Source organism: Ictidomys tridecemlineatus, chromosome 7, assembly GCF_052094955.1.
Source record: "Ictidomys tridecemlineatus isolate mIctTri1 chromosome 7, mIctTri1.hap1, whole genome shotgun sequence".
Taxonomy (NCBI): domain Eukaryota; kingdom Metazoa; phylum Chordata; class Mammalia; order Rodentia; family Sciuridae; genus Ictidomys; species Ictidomys tridecemlineatus.
Genome location: NC_135483.1, coordinates 118,062,307 through 118,080,869, shown reverse-complemented (window position 1 = coordinate 118,080,869; position 18,563 = coordinate 118,062,307).

The following is an 18,563-nucleotide window of genomic DNA, read 5'->3' as shown; positions in this document are numbered from 1 at the left end:
GTTGCACCTATTTTGTCAGTCTTTGTTTTTCATTAATGATTGAGAAAGGAAAAATGAGGGTAAATATGTGACAGATGAGAAAACTAGACTGTTATGGCCTGATTCCTATCATTAACAACCTTACAACCTTCTCAGTTTTTGGACTATACTCATTGACATATGCTTTGTTGAAACAACAAACTCTGATACATGAATAATTCTTATTTAATACTAGGTGTGAATGCAACATCTGTTAACTTCATGATGATTTAGTATAATTAGTTGACATATTTGCAGTTATTGCTAATGTAAAATTTAGGTTTTGACTCATTTTCTTATTTTATTTTGTCCCATTTTTAAAGACTGGATAAACTGATGTAAAGTCAATAACTCTTGTGCCTCTTGTTGTTTTTTTTAATCAGAGAAAAATGTAACTAAGCAACACTGTAATTGTTAGATATTGGTTTTAAGACATGTTTTTGGTGTAACCTTTCGACCTTTTCTTGCTTTACAAGACATTTCAAAGTGTGTTTATTTAAATGGCTAATAATTTGTTTAGCTACTATGTGTCTTACTCTATCTTCTGCTATAAAGGATTCATTTATAGAATAAAGAAATAATTTGGTGGAGTTCTATAATATCCACACTTCACACTACTTGCCTTTTTTCCCCAGTTACAAAGTAAGCTGGGTTATTTTCTCACACTAGATTGGCTATAAAACAACATCTGGGTCTCTTGAGTTTATCATTTTTGCTCTCTTTACACCATTTGGGCATCCTTATAAATTCAAAATGGGCTTCCATCTGCTAAAAGCTTTTCAACATGTTTATTTTGTTATTCTTTATCCTGAGTTCTAGTCCATAACACACTCTTGTTTTCTCACTGTTGTTGATTTAAAAAAGCTGGATATACAGTATGTGAAGCCTCGCTGTAGTTACACATTTGCTCAGCTACATTACAGAGCAGGTGTGCTCCTGTCAAATGTGCCATGACCTTGGCTGGAAAGAAAGGCTTCTTCATCCACCTGGGTCCTTAGTTCAGCTACAACAATACACTAAGGCAGAATTTATCTTTGATTCTCTATCCTAAAATTGAACAGGGGAAAAAAAAACATTATACAATTATTTGATGTTAAATAATGCAGTTACACAGAGGGTTATAAGTACCATAAATCACATGAATCTGACGTGCCCATTGGGGTAATGTCATTATCTCATTCTAACATATTTTCCTAGATACATTTTCTCTCCATCTTCTAAGTCTGATCTTCATGTTTCATCATCATCACTGAGAAGAATCAGCATCCTTGTACAATATTGCCATCCAAAAATGGCAAACATGAAACCAGATCATTTTCTCAAGTTCATATTTACATAGACAATAAAATTGTATAGAACAATTCTACAGGAAGCAGACTTTTCTGAATGAGTCCCATATCCCATTCCAACTGAAGATTGCTACCAAATGGAGTCTACCATGTACATGGTGACAAAATTGACTGACCTCACTTCCTAAGATTAATATCCTTCTCCAGGTCAGGGAATGGAATGTTCCTGTGTGCATATATCTAATTTTGTTGACATATTTTAAACTGCAGCCTTAGTTTAAAACTAGTAGTTCTGAATAATGCATAGTACTCACCCAATTCCCTGAACAGTTGCAATTAGCCCCAGAATGTAGGTAGAGGCGGATGTAATTTTTCCTCCTGCAAAGGAATCTGAAATTGCCTCACACTTATTAAGGTATTCAAGTTTTTAGTTTATGAAAACAAAACAAAAACAAAAGAGGATGTATGCTTTAATCAACTAAAAATATCTTCAGAGGTCTGAAATATACTATTTAGTTCAGGAGCTGCTCAAACTTTATTAATGAATTATGAATATTTACCAGTATAGAAAATAAATTGATCTTTCCCTTTCTCTACATATACTAAGGCATGTAAATAAATTTAAGGGATATAATGGTTAACCATTTGAAGATTCATCTTAATCATTCTTATAACCCTATAACCACAGGGCTTTTTATATAAGTCATATACTATATAGTTATTAAAATGTCAGTAGTTCTTATAGTTACTGAAATATGTAGACTACTCCACATTTTGTATATCCCAATATTTAACCTAAAGGTTTATTATTTAGTTATTGTTTATTTCCATTCTTCTAATATTCTATTTTCTTCCTATTACTGAGTCCAGTATCTTGTACTATTTTTATTTTCATGCCACACGCTGGGTACAGTGTGGAGGTTAAGCTGACAGTGCTCTCTTGCCAGCCCCACCTCTGCCATTAGCTTACATGTAGTATGGAGAAATAAATCGCAATTTTTCCCAACAGTGAAGTTAGAGAAATACCATTTCATAGCCAATCTGACTGTTTGGGTATTATATTAGTGAGCTTTTCTTCACTGAGTCCCAAATACTTGATAAAAACAACTTAGACTAAGGATTCATTTTGGTACAGGGTTTTACATTATTAAGTCCGTGTTCACCCAGTTACAAGGCAGAACCATCATGGTGAAAGGCATGACAGAGAAAAGCTGATTGGCTCCTGGAAATAAGGAAGCAGAGAGAGTGAGTGGGGAGCGGGAGAAAAAGGCAGGGACAGATATAATTGCCAAGGCCACACCCCCTATGACCTACTTCCTCCAGTGGTGCCCTACCTGCTTATAGTTAACTTCCAGTAATCTATTCAAAGAATTGATCCAGCAAACAGAGTAACCATTAGTGAGGTAACAGCCCTAACAATACACCCATTTCCTAAAAGCCTCACCTTTAAGTCTTGCTGCATTCTTTCAATAAATGAGCTTGTCAGGGGATAGTCCAGAACCATAATTGGTCTTAAGGTAAAATGTAGTACAGTCCAGACCATTGTGCTTGGCACATAGTCGGTGCTCATTCAGATCATTATTTCCATTTCCCAAAGTCTTCTCAAGCACTTATCTCTTTAAAAATTTTGGATCAGCTATAGGAATTCTAGTGAGTAACTCAACAAAATTTTTATTTTGTTTTGTTTCCAAAAGGTCATGAATTACCTCTCTGGTTCAATATTCCTTTAATGAGGTGGTTGGAGAAGTAACCTCTAATCATTATTGGGAAGCCAATGTCATCTTGAAACAGTAGGTTTTAGTTCAGCCCTCAATTATAAATTTTGGTGGTTCCTTTTGAACCTGATAGGTGAGTTTCTAAATACCTTAATTCTTACCATTTTTACATAGTATTTCTTTGATGTCTGAACCATTTTATGTTTATTCTCACTGGAGCTTAGAACCTGCAACTGCTATTTATAACTTTGGGGCTCCACCCTTTCTTATACCAATAATTAAGCTCATTTAAGGTTTAAATATCTTTGTGGCAGGAAATGTCATTCATTTTGTACATAGATATATTTCAAGCCCCTATTCAGTGCCTGGTCAAGAGACACTCAAAAACACAATTGTTTAATAAATGAACTAATAAATTAATGAAGTTATATCAATTTTAATGATTTTTATAGTGTCTAAATCTCCTCTAATTCTAAAAATTTGGAGATTTCATGTCATCTGAACTCCTACTGTTCTCTACCTTAATATATAGATTTATTAATAATCTATATATTGGGCTTTTTTTTTGGCTGTGCACAATATTCACATAATTGTTATTTTTTCCCCTCAAATTGATCTTTGGTCATTGATCTATATCCTAGACTCACTTTCTTCATATGTGTTTCTGGGTTGATGATGGTGCTCCTGATTTCCGTTTTGTTTTGTTTTGAATATGAGTAAGACTTAACAGTTTGACTCAATCTAAAATCCATTATTTAACTCAATGCTACAGAATAGAAGGAACAGAGAAAAATCCACATAAATAGAGTTATCTCATTACTAGACAAAGGCACCAAAACATTCAGAGAAAAGTGCTTCTTCAACAAATGGGGATGGGAAAATTGGAAATCCACATCTAACAAAATGAAATAAAACCTCTATTTCTCACTTTGCATGAAACTCAACTCAATGTGGTTCAAGGACTTAGGCAGGAAAACAAGGATCCTGCAGCTGATAGAAGAAAAATCTTCACCATGTCAGCCTAGGATCTGACTTCCTTAATGAGATTCCTAAAATGCAAGAAGTAAAATGAAGAATCAAGAAATGTATGGAATCAAAAGCTTCTTTTCAGCAAAGGAATTCATCACTAATATAATTTTGTGGGTTAGTCTCTGTGTCCTCTATTCTGTACCATTTATCTACCCGTCTGTTTTGGTGCCAATACCATGCTGTTTTTGTTCCTATTGCTCTGTAGTATACTTTAAGTTCAGGTATAGTGATGCCACCTACTTCACTCTTCCTGCTAAGGATTGCTTTAGCTATTCTGGGTCTCTTATTTTTCCAGATGAATTTCATGATTGCTTTTTCTATTTGTATGAGGAATGCCGTTGGTATTTTGATCAGAATTGCATTAAATCTGTATAGTGCTTTTGGTAGTATGATCAAATTGATTAATTCTGCCTATTCAAGAGCAAGGTAGATCTTTCCATCTCCTAAGGTTTTCTTTGACTTCTTTCTTTATGGTTTTGTAATTTTCATTGTATAGATCTTTCATCTCTTTTGTTAAATTGATTCCAAATGTTTTTTTTTTTTGAGGCTATTGTAAATGGGGTAGTTTCCCTCTTTTCCCTTTCTAAAGATTTGTCACTGATATATAGAAATGCCTTTGATTTATGGGTGTTGATTTTGTATCCTTCTACTTTGGTGAATTCTATTACTAATTCTAGAAGTTCTCTGATGGAACATTTAGAGTCTTCTAGGTATAGAATAATATCATTAGCAAATAATGCCAATTTAAGTTCTTCTTTTCCTATGTGTATCCCTTTAATTTCTTTTGTCTAATTGGTCTGGCCAATGTTTCAAGAATTATGTTAAATATAAGTGGTGAAAGAGGGCTTCCCTGTCTTGTTCCAGTTTTTAGCGGGAATGCCTTCAATTTTTCTCCACTTAGAATGATGTTGGCCTAGGCCTTAGCAGAGATAGCTTTTATGGTGTTGAGATATGTTCCTGCTATCCTTATTTTTCTAGTGTTTTGAACATAAGTGGTGCTGTATTTTGTCAAATGCTTTTTCTGCATCTATTGAGATGATCATATGATTCTTGTCTTTAAGTCTTTTAATGTGGTGAATTACATTTATTGATTTCCATTCGTTGAACCAACCTTGCATCCCTAGGATGAATCCCACTTGATATTGATGCATGATCTTTTTGATATATTTTTGTATTTATTTGCCAGAATTTTATTGAGAATTTTTGCATCTATGTACATTAGAGATATTGGTCTGACAGTTTCTTTTTGTTTTGATATGTCTTTGTATCATTTTGGAATAGGGTGATATTGGATGTTATATTAGACAAAATTGCCAAAAACATGCATTAGAGACACAATAGCCTCTTCAACAAATGTTGCTGGGAAAACTGGAAGTCCATATGCAACAAAATGAATTTAAACCTCTATCTCACACCCTGCACAAAACTCAACTCAAAATGGATCAAGGATTTAGGAATAAAATCAGAGACCCTGTGTCTAATAGAAGAAAAAGTAAGCACTAATCTCCATCATATGGAATTATGTCCCAACTTCCTTAAAAAGACTCCTTTGGTGCAAGAATTAATATCAATAATCCGTAAATGAGATGGATTCAAACTAAAAAGTTTCTTCTCAGCAAAAGAAATAATCTGTGAGGTGGATAGAGTGCCTACATCTTGGGGCAAATCTTTACTCACACATCAGATAGAGCACTAATCTCTAGGGTTTATAAAGAACTCAAAATCTAAACACCAAAAAAAAAAAACCCAATCAATAAATGGACCAAGGACATGAACAGACACTTCTCAGAAGATGATATACAATCAATCAACAGATATATAAAAAAAGGTCATCATTGCTAGCATTAGAGAAATGCAAATCAAAACTATCCCAGAGATTTCATCTCACTCTAGTCAGAATGGTAGTTATTATGAAAACAAACAACAGTAAGTGTTGGCAGGGATGTGGGGGGAAAGGCACACTCATACATTGCTGGTGGGACTGTACATTGGTGCAGCCAATATGGAAAGCAGTATGGAGATTCCTTGGAAAATTGGGAATGGAACCACCATTTGACCCAGCTATCCCTCTCTTCAGTTTATACCCAAAGGACTTTAAAAATCATACTACAGGGACACAGCCATATTGATATTTATAGCATCACAATTCACAATAGCTAAACTGTGGAGCCAACATAGATGCCATTCAATAGATGAATGGATAAAAAAAATGTGGCACATATACATAAGGGAATATTACTCAGCAGTAAAAGAGAATAAAATTATGGCATTTGCAGGTAAATGTATTAGAGAAGATAATGCTAAGTGAAGTTAGCCAATTGCAGAAAACCAAATGCTGAATGTTTTCTTTGATATAATGAGGATGATTCATAGTGGGATAGGGAGGAGGAGCATGCAAGGAATAAACAATCTCTACACAGGGCAGAGGGGTGAGAGTAGAAGGGAGGGGGCATGGTGTTAGAAATGATGGTGGAATGGGATGGGCATTATTATCCAAAGTACATATATGAAGACAGGAATTGATATGAAAATACATTGTATACAACCAGAGATATGAAAAGTTGTGCTCTGTATGTGTAATAAGAATTATAATGCATTCTGCTGTTACATATAAATAAATTTTTAAAAAAGTCAATGTGACACACACACCCAAATTGATGAAGAAAATGATATAGGTTAAAATATAGCAAAGAAAAATAAAGGCTGTCATGCACTTTGACTGGATCCTTCTTTGAAATACCAACTCCAAAAGAGTTTACAATTGTGGAAATTTGAATATGGATTGAATCATAGAAATAATCATATTTTTTTTTACTGTTTACAGAAGTGGTTTACCATAAAAATATATTTACAAAGTGTTATTCTGCTACTTATAATTTTACATCAAACATTTCTAAATGTGTAGAAACACTAGATATTTCATATAAGAATTTGTTCACTATGTACATGGCAACATTAAATAAAATTGCACAATTGTGGGAAAAAAAAGAAATCATCACTACTGTGAAGAGAGAGCCTACACAATGGGAACAATTCTTTACCACATGCTCCTCTGATAGAGCATGAATCTCCAGGATATATAAAGAACTCAAAAAACTTAACCCCCCCCCACACAAATACTACAAATAACTCAAGATATTCATAATCAGTCCAAGTGTTATGCTCTCTGAGTTCTAGGGCTGGTCATTTAATGCTGAAGAAGTGTTTTCCACTTTTTACAATTCTTCTGTTTTATTGGAAATGCATCTCTCTAATTCCCTTTTTTGTCTCCCTCCATGTTTCTTTCAGATGTTCTATTCCAGCTCTTTTGCCTTAACTTTTATAGCCCTATAGTAGTCAAAATTGAATTCTTTGACAACAACGTTCAATGTCAACTAAGGCATTGATTTTAAATACAAATTGATGAACTCTTCCTGAAACCTATCGACTCAGTAGCTGGTTGGAGGAAGGGACAATAAGTTATCATGGCCTCCTGAATAGTAATTTCCTATGACAGTTCTTTACCTGCTTTATAAAAGTTCAATTTCAGCAAATTACCTATTTCCTTAAAAATGGAGGGGGGAACTCTTAGGTACAGGATTTGCATGACTTGCAAGACTGACAGCATGAAGAGCTCAGTGGACCATTGCCTAAATGAAGTGAAATAATTGTAACTGCAGACAAATATTTTATTTTTATTTTTAAAAATATTTATTTATTTTTTATTTTTTTATTAGTTTTTTTTTTAGGTGTAGATGGACACAACACAATGCCTTTATTTTTATGTGGTGCTGAGGATGGAACCCGGGTCTCCCCCTCATCTCCCCTCCCCCCCCACACCCCGTGCTAGGCGAGCACTCTACTGCTAAACCACAATCCCAGCCCTGACAATTAATTTTAACACTCCACTCCCTTAATTTTTCTTTCTTTTTTTTTTTTGGTTTGGGGATTGAACTCAGGGGCAATTTACCACCAAGCTGTATCCCCAGTCCATTTTATTTTGAGACAAATTCTCTCTAAGTTGCTTTTGGCTCACTAAGTTGCTAAGGCTGGCCTTGAACTTTCAATCCTCCTACCTATATTTTCCAAGTCACTGGGATTGAAGGAGTGTACCACTGCTCCCAGCCAACCATTTATAATATCTTGAAACTGTACATAGATGCAGACAAACGAACGAATATTTAACCAAGAAAAATCTATTAAATATCTAAAAAAAATGGAAATAGTCCATGACATTCAAGATACAAGTAGTTAATTCCCTGTTTCTTCCCTGCTCGGTATGATAGAAACTCCACACTGAGCATCCAAGAACTGAAGATCTTCTCCCAGTTCCCAAATGAGGCTCACAGTATATCCCTGGGAGAATCAGGATAACAGCATTTCTCATACTCCTAGCTCTGTGTTGTAGGGAATAGCTGAGAGGGGAAGGGCTCTCATTTTCCATTCAGCACCAAAGCAAAGGGTAGAAATTCTACCTTCAGGACACTACACTGAGAATACTGTGGCTATGATTAGCCTCACGCCAGCTAGAGTTCCATGCTAGAAGTAAGTTGGAAAGAAAATAAGGCTATCACCACCTCTCCACCCCTGACCATAGCTCTTTACATAGAGACAGGATGCCACTCCACCTGAAATGGAATATTTTATGTACTCCAAATTCCAGAGCACTGGGCAGAGGTTTTGTACAGGGGAAGAAGCCAGTTATAACAATAGAAAGCTTTGAATTTCTACCCAAAACAATTGACCATTTTGAGTGTAATGTAGGAGAAGTTCAAGTCTAAATGCTATATTGAAAACCATGATGAATATGGAGGTAGTATACCAAGACTATTAGTTTCATTGAACAAGAAGGTAAACCTAAAGAAAGCAAAAGTAATAAAATAATAAAGACCGAAGCATGACAGCACAGGAGGCTGAGGCAGGAGGATGGTGAGTTCAAAGTCAGCCTCAGCAATTTAGGTTGGCACCAACAACTCAGCAAGACCTTGTCTCTAAATAAAATACAAAAATGGTCTGGGGAGGTAGCTCAGGGGTTAAGCATCCATGGTTTTAATCCCCAACATCAAAAAAAAAAAAAAGACTAAAGCAGATTATGAAAAAGTAGGGAAAAAAATAAAGAATTAAAATTTTAGCTGGTTGGACCAGAAGGGAGAAAGAGAATGAGTGAGAGAAAGAGAAACTACTATCTCAAATCACTAAAATCCAAAATGAAAGAGGAGTCCCAGTAAGTTTTTTTTTTTGTGTGTGTGTGTGTGTGTGTGTGCCTGGGATTGAAAGGGGTGCTTAAACACTGAACCACATCCCAGCCCATTTTTGTATTTTATTTAGAGACAGAGTCTCGCTGAGTTACTGGTGCCAACCTAAATTGCTGAGGCTGGCTTTGAACTTGCAATTTTTTCACTTTAAAAGTGAAAAGTTATCAAAAAGGCACAGACTATTGAAACAGACTCAAGAAGAAATAAAATATCAGAATAGCCTTATGAATAGAGAAAATAGTTTAATAATTTTAAAACTTGACACAAACAACAAAACACAAAGAGAAAATTCCAGGCAGAGATACCTTCACTTGTGAATTCTGCCCAATACATAAAGAAAAATTGATCTCTTTTACTTACAAACTTCCAAAAAGTACAAGAGATAATAGATCTCATTTCATTCTGTGGAGATGAGATAGTACTCTGATATCAAAACCAGACCAAGGCATCATAAGAAAACTATAGAGCATTATCACTTAAGATTCCAACATAAAAATTCCTCCACAAAATAGTAGCAAATCAAATCTAGCAACAAATGAAAAGAACTATACATCATGTCTACATGAGATTTATCCCAAGAATACACCACTAGGTCATATGAAAATCACTTGAGATAAGAGGAAAATCACTGATCAAGGGGAAAAAGATCAAAACCATTAGTACAACTAAATAGACACAAAGAAAATCTTGGGCAAAATCCAACAACATGTGTTGATTCAAAACAGTGAGTAAAATAAGAGAAGAAGGGGCTGGGGTTATGGTTCAGTGGTAGAGTGCTTGCCTAGCATGTGTTAGGCGCTGGTTTTGATTCTCAGCACCACATACAAATACGTAAATTAAACAAATAAAGGTCTATCAACAACTAAATGTATATGTGTGTGTGTGTGTGTGTGTATATCTATATATATAGTCTATTAATGATAGTTCATTTTGTTTGTGTGATAATTTATACTGTGGTAGGAAATAATATTTTATTTTATTTTATTTTTTGTAGTTGTAGATGACAGCATGCCTTTTATTTTATTTTATTTATTCTTATGTGGTGCTGAGTATCAAACCCAGTGCCTCATGCTTGTAAGGCAAGCACTCTGTCACTGAGCCACAGACTCAGCCCCCAAGTGGAGAATCTCAAAAGAAGATTTTGGCCATTAACCAAATACAGTGTTCATCCTAGAACTGCAATAAAGTCCTGTTTAGCTGTTGGGTTAATGTTAGGTAAACCTCATCTTTATTACCAATATTTCTAGATGAATTGGCTTTTTTTTTCTTCTACTTTGACCATTTCCATATTACGTGTTTGTGTTTGTGTTTGCTTGTAGCATATTATTAATTATGTCAGGACCTCATCTCATAACCTGATTGGGATTTTCCCCCAAATCTTATATGCGTATTAATTACTTTGGCATAGAGAAATACTGTTAACTTCAGGCCTACCTGTACCTTAGTTTGTGCCAGAAGTTTACATTTTTTGTAGAGATGCTCTTCAGCCTTAATTATTTCAGTAATAATTGCTATAATGTTAGTACAATAAATATCGTTTAATCTTTATTAAGTGTTTTCTATGTGTGAGTCACTTTCTAAGTACTATAAATGTATTAATACACTTAATACAAGCAATACAATAGTAATGATAATATTCTCTTCCTAGGAGGAAAGGAGGGACGCTCTTTGCTTGCAACATCTAGTTATTTGAGAAGTAGAAATTTTATTGTTTTCATTGTATTGGATGTTCCACCCATTTCTATTCTGTCAAGTGTCCTCCCAAGTGAACAAACCCACATTACTACTGTAGTTCAGTTGCTAAATGAACCTTGGTATTTCATCCTCATCAGAATCACGCATAAATACCTTTGGCTGGCATGTGTGCATGTGTTTAAAGGTAGGGTCAACTTGTTTTGATACATCATTTTCTACCCATAGTTGAAGCGTAAAGACCAAGAATGAAGGTTCATCTACTTTTATACCCTATTTAACTTCAAAACTTTTCTATCGTCTTCTTATTTTCCACTGAGTTTCTGTACATGTTTTAACTTTGGACTTTTCCTCCGCGAAAACCTGAGTATTCCTGTGCATCTGTTTTGAAATCATCCTCTTCTCAGCAAGTCCATTCCACTCATTCCCTGTCTCTATATTTTTTCCAATGTGACTGCTTGCAGTGTTTCTCTAATAGCCTTGAACCCCACTCTGTCTGTATGCTGGCTGCTAGCCATCAAAAACATAGCTGGAGGTAGGGTGGGGGAGTGAGCTGCCATGTTAAATCGCCTCCTTCCCTCCCTCTGGGAAAGGACCTTAACCTTAAGCACTTTCAGTCAATCACCGTCCAAGAGAGAACCTTGAAAATGTTCTGCAACACTGATTGGTTCCATAAAATATGCTGGCTGGATGCAGAAGTTGAGTTTCTCTTAGCTTATTTCATAATAAAGGGCAATGCATGTGCTGTATTCATAGTAATTCAAATCTGACACAAATAATACAGCAAATAATTACAATGACCTTTAACTCACCTCAAATTTAAACAAAGGTTAAGCTGCCCTTTACTAAAGTAAATATTTTCTGTAGTCAAATAAATGCAGACACCTTTGGAGAGCAGAATACATTGCCAAACTAAATGGATCTGAAAACGGTTACAACAGAATCATTTCAAAACATAAAGAATGCAAGACTCTTCAGCATAAACAACATCCAGACATGCCGGCATCTGCCATTATTAATTTCACTTACAATATTTCCAATGGGCTTCCCCATATGTTTGCTGGGAACTGTTGCTTGAAATTTCTGTCCAGAAGGGCAGAATTTCAAAGAGGAATATTAAAAGTAAGGAAATTTAGCTCTTCTCTTCATACCCTGATTCAGTAAACAATTTAGATTTTATTCCATATGACTGAACAAAGGCTCAACATCTAAGAGGTTACCATGAATATTACAGGTTTTAAAAAATAAACCCAGAAGACAATGCTAACTGAGCAAAGGAAGTAGCTGATAAGTTTATGCAGTTCTTATACCAAGGATTAGTTAGCTGTTGAGCAGATAAGGACCAGGTGTGCTTTTGCAGGTTTTAATTTGTTTAGTCTATGTCTATTTCAAATAGCCCTTACAAAACAACCCACAAATTAGGGGTGGACTATGTTATGTATACCTAGTCTTTAATTTTAAAGGTTTATTTAAAAAATAATTACTCTTTCTGGTGTCCAAATGCTAATGATATGTTGACTGTGAAAAGCAAGTCATCAGCTTGTTACTGCAATTGGTATCGCCTCCAAATTCTCCCTTCATTAAAACAAGGCCACCTGATTTAATTAGAAGTATTCAGCATGCCTATAATATTTTTGGTCACAATTTAAATTGCATGTCTCAAATAGGGATTAAATTTACATTTAATAGGACAATAATTGTATGTTAAAAGGAAAACTAAGTTTATTTCTTTTTGTTTCTCTCACAGTAGCTTTGCCAACTCTGTTATTAAGACCCAAGATGTTCTTAGAGACTTAAATTAATGGGTTTATTTTTAACCATTTTTTAAAAATAAATGCCAAGTCCTGGGTCAATAAAACCCTCCTCCATGTCTCTCCTAACTCTCTGACTCAGCAACTTTTGTGTGTGCTTCACCCCCTTCAAGAGGCTGGTAGAACAACACAGAGTATCCATTTCTTCACCAACTGGTAGGGATCTGGGGTCTAAGGCTGACCTATTAATAACCATGGGGAGCAGCTGTTTGTGATCTGGAAGACTGTAGCTCTTCCCGCATTCTTTGTCTCTACGGAAATGACTGAAACTGACCTTCACAAAAAGAAATGTCATGGGAATGGGAGTGAAAATGAGCTCTTAGTAAAATGAATAATTGTGGAAACAAGCTCCACGCTTGATGTTGCCCACTTTCTTCATGATCTGCTCTGTTTTATTTTCCAACATTTGATGAAGAATCATCTTTTTCTGCATAATCTCTGGTAATTCCTAACTCTTTGAATCACCTTCTTCTGATCACCTTCTTCCTCCCGGGAAACTTATTCCAGAGGAAAATTGTTCACTGCTCTGAAGAATCACTGGAGACCATTCATAAGTAGCACAAATCCAAATCAAGGCGTGTAAAATTTTTATAACATGAATCTGCACTTTTCTTTACTATCTAAGTTTTGTATTTGAAGGAAGGTGCTTCCATCTGAGTGCTTCTAAGTTTTGTATTTGAAGGAAGGAACCCCAGTGAAATTTTACCCTTTCTCTAAAATATATTAGCTCATCAGTGTTCCTGATCCCTGCTGTCTAAAAACACTTAACTCTGAAATCTTGTGCATCTTACAAAGATCAGAATTTATAACCAAAGTTTAGAAAGAGAACCACCTTGATGCCTCCAGTAGAGGTTATGAGAGTGTGTTCTTTGAAGATATACATGAAAGAGAACCTAACATAATCACAGACATACACCTCTGATACCCTCTTGCTGTATCTACTTTTCCTTCTCTTAGGATACGTAGCTAAAATGCATTGAGTTCTTTTTTTTATGGTAAATGTATATATTTTCAGTTTTATTTTTCTTAGTTTTATTTTTTAAATACATGACAGTGGAATGCATTACAATTCTTATTACACATATAGAGTATAATTTTTCATATCTTTATATAGAGAGTATGAAAATACTGTTTCTATCTGGCCAAGAGTGTTGTCTTCCATAAAAAAACATTTATACTATGGAGGTAAGATTGGGAAGATTGAACATATTAAAATGATAGGAAACTTGGAATTAGTAATAGTTTTGAAAGCTCTAGTTGTTTGGTTAAACAGCTGAAAGATTCACTGAGAAATTGATCCAAGTCTCCTGAGGAGGAGTTAGGTTAATCATACTTGGCAAAGTGGAAGAATTTCAAAGAACTATTGGGGTATTTCATGAAGTTATGATTTTTTAAATAGGAAATATTCTATCATATTATTGCATAATTTAAGAAAAAAACATTTCAAATACATCTAGGAACAAAGCAGGATATAAAATAATTAATAAGTAAAATAAATCCAGGCACATTAGCCCCGCATCAATAAGGGGCTAATTAGGCTTATCAATAAGGGGAAAAATGCCCAAAGACTGAAGATGTAGGAAAAGAATCAGTGAGAAAGTCAGTGAGTCTGACAAAAACAGCCAGAAAATATGAACAACAGGGTACCAATTAATTGAAATTTTTAGTTAGTCTGAGTTTCCAAGGTGTTGTCCAAAGACCAGAATGAGAATGAATTCTATCTACAACTATCATCTAACTCAAAGCCATAAGGGATAGTGTGAAACAAGAATTGAAAAGACCACTTTTCATGGAACTCTGTGGAAGCTAGAGAGATGATACCTAAAAATGGGTCAGTAGGAGTGAGTGATATGGAGGCAATGGGAGCATTTAAAGGGAGGGACCAGAATATATTGTTTAATGCTAAGATGTGAGTATAATTGAGAGTGAGATGCTACCAATAGTGGAGATGCTTCTAAGAGAGAAGAATGAAAAAGATTTTTTCCTATTCTCAAGGTAGCACCTTTCCTTTCCCAATGACTTCTGAACTTCTAGTCACCATTCAATATAATCTCAGAAGCCTTTTAGACATAACTTTCCTAAGTTGTTTTTTCTCCAAGAGAGAGAGAAATATTCATCCTCTTCTCTCTCTTACCTTTGTCTATGTTTTCAACATGACCTTGCTCTCTGTCTTACAATTATTTGACAATCCATTTGTTTCTTTTACTAGAAAGCAAATTCACTAAAGGGAGGTTACTCTCTTTTCATTCAGCTTTGCAAGTTACCAGGCACTTTGCCACCATGATTGACATGGTGTAGATGTTTAACGAATATTAGATGGAATTCAATTTTGTTAACTGTCCTGGTTTTAACTAAAGTTCTGGCCACAAAGTTTACTGATACTAGGGACGCGTGAACCCACCAGAGGGGTGAGGGGACGTTTCCTTTGTTTCTCATTTGGGCAGGAAGGATGAAATAGTATTCCTTGACAAATCACTGAAAATGCCATATTTGTGCTTCTTGCATAGACTGTGATGCTTCTGCCTTCAGCTACTGAAGATGAAGCTACCAGATCATTTGTAGGAGAAGCAAAATTATTCCATTGCTGAAAAATACAAAGAAATATTAGCAGAAATTATTCCCAGATCTCAATCTTTGGTGAAACCATGTCTGTCCTGACTATATAATGTGCTTCACACATGATGTCAATAAATTTTAAAACAGATTTTATTTTTTTTTATTCTTTGATTTGGCTGCTAGGAAACTCAATGCAGGTCTATTATCTTAAGTAATTTCATTGTACTTTGTATCCTCTGTTTCTTTATACTACCTCTACCTAGCACTATTCTATAGAATTTTCATCTTCTCCCTTCACCTCAATACTCTATCATATTATTGTATAATATTTTTTTAATAAACCATCTCAAATACATCTGGGAACAAGGCAGGATATAAAGTAATTAATAAGTAAAATAAATCCAGGCATGTTAGCCCCACATCGTACCTGCCTGCCAATACCACATAATACAAACCACATTGCACTGTTTAGAATGAATGAAAGTGAAGGTCTCAAGTTGGTGGCTAACAGGCAAAATCTTGCCCACTGACATGTTTTGCTTGGCCCATACAGTGTGTTTAAAGTATGAATTACTTGCCAACCTTTAAGAATCAAAATTTTACACAAAATCCTAGTTCTTCTTAAAGGGGCCTTCATTCCATGACAGTAATGCCTAAGTAGAAGGTCTTCCTTCCCTGATTCATCCTCATCCCTAATATTCTATTTTATTTCTAATATGTTGCACTTGGCTCTGTTGTATTCATGTATATGACCTAATAGACACTATAAGAATTTTGTTTAGGGCTCCTGAATTAATGAGATGAGCAATTTACTTAAATAAGTCATCATTATTCACTAGTCTTTTTTTCTTATTAGTAAAATAATGGCAGTTTTTTTTGTTGTTGTTGTTGGTTGCTGTTCTTGCAATTGTTTATTTCTAACATGTAAGAACTAACTATATTTTGTAGATTAAACTAAAATAATCTCAGAGCTTATGATATTTACATCCATGCATTGAAACTCCTTGTATTATTATATTCAAGACACTTCAACTATTCAATTCCCAGTCATGAATCTGGAAATAAATTCTTACAAAAGGTGTCAGAAACATGTTGCTTAAATAACTGTTACTTAATATTCTAATGAGCTTGATTATCTTTTCATCAACCAAGAGCAGAATAGAAATACCGTTAAACCTAATTACAGCTATAAAAAGAAAAGTGACAAAACATACTTTGATGCTTGAATTACACTCTGTAAGGGGTAGGGGGGAAGCTTAAACTTTAGCATAACTACTTGGTGAAATTAAGTATTTTCTTAAATGTTCAACTATATTTATATCTCCAATATAATAAGGTGAGGGACCTATCTTTCTTGCAGCTCTGGTGGTATGCTGAATCAAGCTTCTACTGGCTTGTGATAGCCAATGCTGTGCTTTTTTAAATTGTTGTTGTTGTTGTTTTCCCAACCCTGCATTCACTGATGTCCTGTTGTTTAGATGTTGCTGTAGTTTATTCCTAGAAAACTGGTGCTTTAACACTTACCAACACATCATTGTACCACTTCAAGTGATACAGCACACCAGACTTCCCCCTGCTATGTACTTTAGCTTGGGCTGTTGTCTTTTTACCCTGAAACACTTACTTTCCAGTTCCTACATTGGAGAAATCCTAGTTTTATATTAGCACCCTTTTAATGTATCAGCTTTGCCAGGAATTCTTCTACAATTTTAGACAGGAATAATTCTTGTTAATTTATAATTAAAATTCTTTCTACCATTTTTGACTTATCTTTTTATAATTTGTCTCTTCTTGAATACTGTGATTTACTTTCATGAGGGTAAGAAAACAATATTTTACTTTGGATTAGGTATCTTTATATGGTTCTTGCCATCAGAGTCCTCTGCGGTTACCTACTGTGGATGGAATTTAAGGCACTTCTTGCTTAAATCAAGGTGATTTTTTGGCAGATGAGTTAAATAACAAAGGCAGAGAATTAAAACACAAATGTACAAGATGAAAATGTAAAGGCCAAGCTCTCCAATCTGGCAGAGGCAGAACGTACTGTTTATTAAAGACTGAGAGTGAATTTTTTTTTTCCTATTTCCATAGGGCAATCTGGCATGGTCTGAGCAAATACATGAAAAAGCCAAGATTCTTGACAGATATTTTAGGGAAATAATTAGATTGGTTATTTTGAACAACATTGCTTATCCATTGTCCCTTGCACTTGCATTGGACTTTCTCAAAATATAGCAACCTAACCTTTAGGTACATTCTACACAAATTGTTTGTGACAGGTCACAGTTATTTAATATGGGACTAATAGGCAACATGTCTCACAATCCATTTTCTTTAATTCCTCCCATGTCAGTAACTAAAGACTAAATTTGTATCCAAATCATTTTTTTTTCCTCAGAAGTTAAATGTGATTCTGGCAAAAACATAGCTCTTATATTATTTGGTGCTTTTATTATTGTATAATTATTCTCAAGGAGCTTCATTCTTGTTATAAGCTCAGATGCCAGGCAAATTCCAAAGCAAAGATTGCCTCCATTTGAGGACATTTCTGTGTCATCACTAAGTTGTTTTTTTTTTTTTTCTTCCAATGTTCTTTGATTCTCCCTCCAAAAGAAAGAAAGTCCATTCAGTAGCATCAAAGTGGATGTTGTCCATAGTGATCTGGATGGGAATCAGTAGCAGGGGGCTTGCCTCAGAGTCTATGGTTCAGTGGGGGGATGTCACTCTTCAGAGACAGAGTGAGCAATAGGAAAGCAGGGGAAGTTTCTGAATGACCTCACAGCAGGAGACAACGAGCGGTCAGTGCTATAATAATGGTTTACATTGGCAGGACTCCACTTCTGGGGTGGTCCATAGTGACATTGTCAAGAATCTCTTTCATTAGTACAGTGAATACTACAGGGACACATTGGTTGAAAGGTGAAAAGTTGGAAACGCTGCTGTTTTTCATGGCTGGGGATCAGGAGAGTCCATTTAGGAGCTTATAAGAAGCTGTTTTTGAAAGAAAATACAGAACGCCACCGCAATTTTTCATGAGCTCTCAAATGCAGCGTGGTAGACTCTGTTGATTAACAAAGTGCTCTCTCTGTCCTGTTGGAAATGTGACTTCCTTTGAGTAGCATAGTTTGTTTTTTTTTTTTTTTTCCTTTTTTTCTTTTTCTCCTTTTTGGCTAGGAAATCTCAGTTTACTGAGGTAGAGAGGTTTAGTGGCTTAGGCTA